Here is a 9361-nt window from a genome sequence, read left to right as displayed (position 1 = left end):
CAGTGAGTGCAATTACCATCTGTCACCAAAGTTACTACAGTATTCCTGGAAGTTTGTAGCTCTTAATCCCCATCACCTAATTTGCTCAAGCTCCCTCAACTTTCCCTCTGGCAACTGCTATTTTGTCCTCTACGTTTGTGAGCCTGTTTCTCTTTTGTTGTTTTTTGCATGCTACCTAAAGTTGAAATTATAAGGTTTTTGCCTCAGCGTAAGACCCTCTAGATCCATGCAGTTTATTGTGAGAGATGTTATTCTTTTTTTTTTTTTTTTAATAGCTGGGTAATAGCCCGTGTGTGTATATCTCACATCTTCTTTATCCATTCATCTGTCGACAGACACGGGTTACTCCCGTATCATAGTTACTGTAAATAATGCTGCAGTAAATGAAGGGGTGCATAGATATCTTTGAGTTAGTGTTTTCATTTTCTTCTGGTAAATACCGAGAAGGGCAATTCCTGGATTGTATGGCGTTTCTATTTTTCATATTTTGAGGAACCTCTATACTGTTTTCTAAGTTGCACCAATTTACCAATGTCACCAATTTTTTAACCACTTTTTTTTTAACCAATGTTGCACCCCTTTGCACTCCCACCAATAGTGCATACACTTTCCCTTTTCTCCACATTCTCACCAGTGCTTGTTATTTCTTGGGTTTTTCAAATTAACCATCAAATTGTAACATGTTAATACTTCATAGTCTTTTATCAATGATTCTGTCATACTTCTCTGCAGGAGACTATGTATGGAAATTTAAATGAATATTTACTTTTCTATAGCTAAAATCTCTAATTGCTAAAGATTTTTTCTGGATTAAATTCTCATCATAATCATTATTCTATGTGACTGATAAAAAACACCTAAAACAGGGTGCCTGGGTGGCTCAGTGGGTTAAGCCTCTGCCTTTGGCTCAGGTCATGATCCCAGGGTCCTGGGATGGAGCCCCCCATACAGGCTCTCTGCTCAGCAGGGAGCCTGCTTCCTCCCCTCTCTCTGCCTGCCTCTCTGCCTACTTGTGACCTCTCTTTCTCTGTCAAATAAATAAAATATTTAAAACAAAACACCTAAAGATATTACAGTTAACCCTTGAACAACACAGGCATTAGGGGTGCCAATCCCCCTGGCAGTCGAAAACATATTCATAAGATTTGACTCCCCAGATCCTCAATGACTACAGACTTCTACTGACCAGAAGCCTTACTGATAACATAAACAGTTGACTACCACATATTTTATATATGTATTATATTCTATATTCTGTAAAGTATATATAAAGTACATATATTCTATAAAGTAAGCTAGAGAAAAAAATGTTAAAATTATAAGGATGAGAAAATATATTTACAGAACTGTACTGTATCATTTGAAAAAATCCACGTGTGAGTGGACCCATGTAGTTCAAAGCCATGCTGTTTAAAGGTCAACTGTATACATTTGACAAAGAATTTTAGATATTGAAAGTAATTTATTGGAAATGTACCCTTTAATCATATCTATTGGGCTTTTAAAAATTGGTTTAGATGTCTATAAGTGAGATTATTGCTGGCATGATACAAGGTTCAGTGAAAAATACAGCAAAAAGAAGATATTTAGAGTAGAATCCATAACACATTACCACTAAACTTACCAAAATTTTATAGCTATGCAGCAGTAATGAGAGCAAAGAAGCTGTTGGTAAATTAGAGCAAGGAAGAGCCTTCGGTCCAAGTAAAAGTGAGTATTATCTCTGTACCTAATAATCTTCTGGCAAAAGTTGATGGAAACATTTCTCTTACAGATCTGAATTAAGATTTATTAAGAAAATACAGAATTTACTCTTGGGATGGGACTCTTTTACTTGGAAATATAATGTTAATTGCCAGAAGCTGGACTTTCTATCTCCTTCCTCTTGAAATAATGCATAATATGCAGCTAACAGACATCCTTGATTAAGGAGGCTTTCTCTAATAATAGTATACTGTGGTATTTCAAGTTGCTCCTTTGTTTGGAACATCTGAGGCTTTTTTAAAAGTTTTATTTCTAAGTAATCTCTACATCCAACAAAGGGCTCACCCCAAGATCAAGGGTGGCACCCTCTTCCTACGGAGCCAGCCAGGTGCCCCCTATGTGAGGCTTTTTGAGCTAAACGTACAGCACTTAGAATGATGCCTGGCACTGTCTTGGTCTGTTCAGGCTTATACATGACGGGAATTTACTTCTCACAGCTGTGGAGGCTGGACGTCCAAGACCACGGTGCTGTCCGAGTTGGTGTCTGGTGAGAGCCTGGCTTCCTGGTTCTCTATAGACAGCCGTCTTCTCTCTGTGTCCTCACATGGCAGCCCTGTGGGGCCATCTTCACAATGACACAAATCCCATTCCATACCTAGTCACCTCCCAAAGTCCCCACCCTCCAAATCGCCTTGGGGATTAGGTCTCAACACATGAACTTGGGTTGGGGGGCACGTTCAGTCTATACCATCATTTTGAAAGGAGAGCAGGAAGGCAGGAAGTAGGACAGCAGTCATCAGTCCGGTCCACTCTAGGAGAGAGGACATGTGGACTTTGAACAGCTGGAAATTGGTGCCCTTAAAACCCTGAGACCTCCCTTAAAAGTCCTCGTGTGACCCCAAGTATCCCAGCCTGAAGACCACAGCAATCCATGGCTATTCAGTACACGAGCTGACGCTTCAACCTAAGTGTGCACAGCTCGGAATCCCCAGCAGGTGGCCCCGCAATCCAGTTGTTTTTGGGTAAAGGCTACTTTTCCCATCCTGTTACAACAAGTAGTCTGATCTGAGCTTAAGGAGCTAAGTAAATAGTTTTCTCTTTTCTGCGGGACTTTTTAGGAGCAGGGACACCATAAAAGAACCCAAGGAAAGAGGTATGTGGACGGCTGACCAGTGGTTGGCTACATCAGAAAAACTGATGTGACTTACTCTGAGAATTTAAGGAATATAAGCATTATGCAAGTTACTGCTGATTACGGACCCACTCATAAAAGCAGTAGATCTTACTTCAGTTACGGTAATTTCCAGTTCCCAGCACGAGTCAAATCGTATTATCCAGAATCTCAGTTAGTTCTGTGTAACCAAGCTTAACTAAACACACAGCCATGAGAGCACCCATCACCCTGAAAAACAGAATTTTCCTGGGCAAAGAGGCCGCTTTGGGGAACGTAATGATTTTCTGGGGCCGCAAAAGCAGAGATGTGCGAGGTAACTACATGAAGAGGGCACCTGCCACGGAGGGCTGCTGGCAAGAAGCAGAATCCTGGGAGGCGGGAGGGAGCAGCTACAAAGGACCCGCATGGCTCCCCATTACCTCAGCTGGTAAAGTTAGTCTCCCCCAAAACTGGCCTGTTCTCCCGCCTTGCTTTCACTCCCTTGGCATCAGCCAATCCGTTTCTCCAGCCCCAAATGTTTGCATTTCCTTTGACCGACTTGGCGTTCAGGATTAGTATGCCTGTCACCTGCTGTAGCCCACCATTTGGAACAGGACCCAGGGAGCCGGCGGGGGGCGGGGGGGGAGGCTGAGAGGGAAGTTTTCAGTTTCTGTCATCCTTTAATTTCTGTCTCTCGGTGTCTCTGATCCCAGGGGAGCAGAAGGTCTGTAGGGACTGGGGCTCTAAGTAACCCCTGCCTAGTGTTAAGGGTTAGAGTCTGTAGTTCTGGCTTGTTGGCTCATGTTGTCATGTCTGGGCAATATGAACAGTACGTTCTGTTTTCCCACAGGCATTCTTAGCCTTGTGTTTTTTTACTAAAGACGGGGTTAGACAGCCATGTGTCTGAACAGGAGCCTTGCTGTCAGTTCAATGGTAGATACTCTTTTTTAACATTTGGTGTCTCAGAGGTAAATTTTTGTTAATGTGTTAGAGCCACACGTAGATCTTTGCAACCTAATGCTTTTAGAATGTTCTGGAAGTCACGGCAGTGTCATACGAGCGCAAAGCTCTAACTAAACATGTTGAACCTGAATCTCTGGCACTGACAAGTCCAGCATCCGGCATACAGTAAGCACTCATTAAGAGCTTGAAGAGTGAACGGACAAATGAACGGGTGGATAAAGCTATTTTTTCCCCTATTTGTTCCTCTCCTGTCTTGGATTGCTCTCAGACAGTTGCACTTTGTAGCTGTGGTGATTTGGAAGGAAAGCTAGAACACTCTCGCTTCCCCCTAGGTGTCCTGAATTGTCAAGCAAAATTATATATTGATTGGGAAGGCTTGAGACTCAATCTCACAGTTGCTTACTCATCATCTGAGGTCAGACCTCAGAGTGAATGCATAAAATTCTACGTGTGCAAGTTTTAAATGGCTGTAGCAATCTAATGCATGGCAATTCCATCCAAGACAAAAAAAAAAAAAAAAAAAGTCGGGGATCCTTCCAACTCCTGCGAGATTTCAACACAAACCAATATGTCTGCCATACACACGGTCATTGGACAGAAGGGGGAAGTCCCCTCTTCAATTCCTTTTTTTAAACTTTTTTTTTATTCTACTTATTTATTTGACACACAGAGAGAGAGAGAGAGAGAGAGAGAGAAGGAACACAAGCAGGGGCAGAGGGAGAGGGAGAAGCAGGCTTCCAACTGAGCAGGGACCCTGATGTGGGGCTCGATCCCAGGACTCTGGGATCACTATTGGAGCCAAAGGCAGACGCCTAATGACTGAGCCACCCAAGCGCCCCTTCAGTTTCTAAACAGCTTTTGAAATCCTATGGCCAGTCGCCAGCTGGGTACGTGACAGAGTTTAAATAGCTTCCAAATGGTTTTGTGGTTCCAGGTATCCCTGAATTAGATCTTTAGGTTTGGTCTGAAACTAAATTGCAGTAACGTCCCCTTTGATTTCTCACATTAATTAAATATAGGAAAATGCTGAACCCCCTTCAGAAAGGACTGTTTCCAAAACTTGCAACATTTGCTGATTCACAGAGCACGTTTCCATTCCTCGCCCCCTCCATCCTCAGAGCAAACAGTGAGACCGTGTTTTCTCCCTCTGTGTCCTGCTACCCTCCTATTCCCTTTCCTCAACGTGTATCATATGCTTTGAGGGTGGCGTGGGGATGACAAAGAAGACCAATGTCTTCTAACGGTCGTGACAGCATCACCCTGTTTCTGACCAAAACCCCCTGAAAGACAATGGAATCCATGAATTTTGCCTTTAAAAAAACCACGATATGTCTTAGTATACAAAAAAGTTACCTTTCACAGAATCTCCATTTTCTTTTTTATTGTGGTAAGAACGCTTAACGCAAGATCCACTCTCTGAACAGGTTCTTACGTGTTCTCTGCAGCGTCGTCAACCAGGGGCGCACAGAGATCTAGAGCCGATTCCCCTGGCCTGACTGAAACTTTCTACCCACCCAACTGCAGCCTCCATTTCCTCTCCCCCGACCCCTGGTATCCACCGATCTACCCTCTGTTTCTGTGTGTCTGACGACTTTCCACTCCTCACGTGAGTGGAATTGTGCAGCACTCGTCCTCTGTGTCTGGCTTCTTTCAGTCAACATCATGCCCTCCAGGTTCAGCCATGTGGTCACAAATGGCAGGATTTTCTTTTCTTTTCTTTTTAAGGTTTATTTATTTATTTATTTGAGAGAGAGAGAGCACACACGAGTGGGAGAGGCAGACTCCACGCTGAGCCCAGAGCCCCGCACACGGGGCTCGATCTCACAACCTTGAGATCGTGACCTGAGCTGAAATCAAGAGTCGACTTGACTCTTGGGCCAACTGAGCCACGCAGGCGTCCCAGGATTCCCTTTTCTGATGCTGAGTGATATCCCATTGCTTGTGTATGTCACAGTCTCTTTATTCATTCGGCCATCAGTGGACATTTAGGTTGCTTCAAAAAACTTAACCTGGAACTACCGTGGGAAATTTATGCAATCCCACTTCTGGGTACTTATCCAAAAGAATTGAAATCAGGATCTTGACATGATATCTGTGCTCCTCTGTCCAATAGAGCATTGTTCACAATAGCGAGGGTGTGGAAACAATCCAAAATGGATTTCAATCACATGTGGCATTTTTAACTACAGGCTTCACAAAGTCCTTCACTCTCTGTACTTCAGGGAAAAACAGTAACTTGTCCAAGAAACAGACGCTGCAGCATTGCCTTTGTGAGTGTGTCTGGACAAGAGGAGAGAGGGCCAAGGTCACATGACAACCCACCGAATGAAGGGAAATCACAGAAGGTTTAGAGTCTTGCAAGATGCACGGAGGCCGGGCAAGCCCACGCCCACAGCAGCACAGGAGAGAGGTTTGGGAACTTTGTGGCTCTCGGTCACATGATGCCACAGTAGAAAGTTCTGGAATAAGGGACGAAGAGGACTGGTTATCAAGCACACTCGCTGGGTTTCTGCTTACACGTATATCTTTATTACAACACTGACAAGAATAAAAACGACTGATTTTTTTCATTTTAATCTTGTTATCTGTGTGAATTTCCAAGTGCTGTAAGAATTTCAAACTGATTTTGGAACTTTGCAACCAATAATACTAATTTCATCCTTAAAATAATAATACTAATTGTCATCCTTAAAAAGGATGACAAAATACATTTGTCATCCTTTTTAAGGTGACTGGAAGTCAGGACTCCCTCTGAGTTGGCGATGAGTCTTCTGGGATTATGTCCTCTCTTGGCTGTGAGAATACCACTGTCCTTTTCTCACTGATACTTAAAAATATCCAAATATTGAAGGATTATATTCACTAACTAATGAAGAAAGGATTTTTAATGTTTCAGCCTGTGCTCCCACTCCTCATCTTGTACTGCTTATTTGGGAAGGATCATTTCATTAAAAGCACAAGACACCGTAGCTTACCTCAGATTTAAAATAAAGGGTATAAAACATAACAGAAACATGTGTGCTCACCAAAAATTATACCCACTTACTGATAACTCCCAGTGCTTTTCTGCCAACACAGCTCTCACGGTTGCATTCAGTGGTCCATGATCTTTCCATTTCCACCTGTTTCTACGCCAGGACAGTTTATTCTGATGATGTCAGGATGGCTAGGACATAAGAGTTTCAGTTTTCCTTTTTGTGATCAACAGACTCGCCTGTTACCTTTCCTTGTCTTATTGGAGAAAGAACACATCTATTGGGGAACTTTAAAAATTCATCATTTGTTGACATTTCACTGGCAGTTTGGAGCTATTTTCCCCTGGCTGGTTTTTCATGTGAGGGGTTGGGGTGGGAGGGAACCGATCCTGTTTCAGAATATAAACAGCATTAAAACCCTTGGCAAAGCAAAGGAAAGTTGAAACCGCTGAACGTTCCAGCATATATCAGGAGTTCTGTGTGCTTTAGGTGATAGCAATCTGTCCACGGGCTGGAGGAGGAGGGGAGCTGCATAGTTGCTGGACAAAAGCTGTGCACGTGCTGGGAAAATCTGTTTCTCCTCTGGACGTAGCAAAGTAACCAAATACACAGAGAAGTGCACAGCTCGGTGGTGGCCCTTTCTGCTGTCCTCAGATATCTGTCACCTCCAGTGTCCCAGGTAAGGTTCCAAAACAGTGGCCTGCCGGGAGCATCCTCTGGAGGCAGTCTAAGGGACATGACGTATTACTGCCCCTGCCGTTTGCTTTTGGGTCTTGACTGTGGGACAAAGGCCATGTTGGAAAGTGCGGGGCCATCAGCGCTCAAGTGCGGGGTTTGTCCTCTCTCAGTCTCATACACACATGTAGGCTCGCCACAATGGCGACCTGTTTTCTGATAATTTAGTTACATGTGTATTAGTTTCCTGGGACTTCCAGAACAAAGCCCCACTTTCCATGGGGCTCCCAAACACGAAGAGTGTGCTCCTCCCCGCCGGTCTGGAGGCCAGAAGTCTGAGGTCAAGGCATCAGCAGTGGGATGACCCCTCTGAAGGCTCCAGGGTAGGAGCCTTCCTGCCTCCTCCAGGGTCCAGTGGCTCCCGGCGTTCCTCAGCATTCCTTGGCTTGCAGCTGCCTGGCTCGAATTCGTGCCTGTGTCTCCAGGTGCACACCCGAGTGTCCTCACCTCTCTGGTGAGGACATTCCCCATCCATTCAGCAAGAACTCCTCCTAGTGAATTGGCTACAAAATTCTGATCTCCAAATAAGTCTCCTCCCCAAGATTCCAGGTGGATGTGAATTTGGGGGACACTAGGCCACCCGGTAAACACGCGTTTTGCAGTCACCTTCTGTGTGCACAGTACCAAAGCCATCTCCAGGTCTCCTTCTTAAGGAAGCTGCCACGGACTTCATGCCCAGTGGGTCCCATCACTCTGGCAGATCAGTGCACGGACTCAGCCAACCAGACACCCTGGTTATCAGCATCCAGAGCAGTTTCTGGGGTCTACTAGTACTTCTGGAAGGAAGAAGAAAAAGAGGAAGAAAAAGGAGGAAAAAATAGAAGAAAAAAGTGTGGAAAGGGACCATGAACAGAGATGAGACACCGAGGAAGGAGAGGACAAAGCAAGACCCTGGCGGTCAAGCTGGCTCACGGAGGCAAAGCACCTGCTGGCCCGAGAGCGAGAAATGGCACAACTTGCCCATCCACACGCCGTCTCTGTGCTTGTCTCCGAAGCATGAAAGTGCAGGTGGAACAGTGCCAGAGATCAGGCTTTCCAGTGGCTTCACTCAGATGGGATCACAGGGTGCTTGTGCAGTGGGCCACATAGCCCACGGTTCCTGCCCCTCACTGGGCATGGGCAACAAGCTCAGGGCCCCCTGGGAAGAGCCGTGAGTGCAGGGGAATCTTACTAGAACCCAGTGACCTTGGGGCACTCTAGTCCCTCCTTGAGGGTTTAAGTCCACCACACCCACTATCCACAAACGAGGATGCCAGGATGGCCAGATACTCAGCCGGTGCCTGGTTGAGCCAAGCCTGCAGAGCCTGCATGTGATGGAAACTTTGGGCCCAATCGGAGAAATTCTTTACCGTGAAATTAATGAACTATACGGTCCAGGGCTCCTCTGCCACGTTTGTAAGCCAGTATCCACTTGTCCACCTTTTTTATTCATTTTATGTCCGTTTTCTTCAGGAGAACTTTTGAACTCCAGATCCTTCAGACCCCGCAAACTGGGGCCAGCCTGGACGCATGAAGGATGGTTAGAGCTGCCCAGAGCCACCAGGCAGAACGTCCAAGGCCCAGCCCGCCCTGGGTCCCAGCTGCTGCCTTGGATCATTTCAGAAGACATGCGGGTTTCACTCCCGAGGCTTCTGCTGTCCCCCTGTCATCTACAGTGTGCGGCCTAATTTTGAGAATCCACGTTGCTTTTCACTATATTAATTTTACAGGAAATAGAATGGATGAAGCAGTCAGTATGAGCGATCTCATAATTACTTTTGGCTCAGGTTCAATTATCTTCAAGAAGTCCCTCCGCTCATGAGAAATCCCCTGGGCAGCTTTAAAAACCCCA

Source organism: Meles meles, chromosome 12 (genome assembly GCF_922984935.1).
Source record: "Meles meles chromosome 12, mMelMel3.1 paternal haplotype, whole genome shotgun sequence".
Lineage (NCBI taxonomy): Eukaryota > Metazoa > Chordata > Mammalia > Carnivora > Mustelidae > Meles > Meles meles.
The sequence above is the reverse complement of the archived record's forward strand: the minus strand, read 5'-3'. Positions refer to the sequence as shown.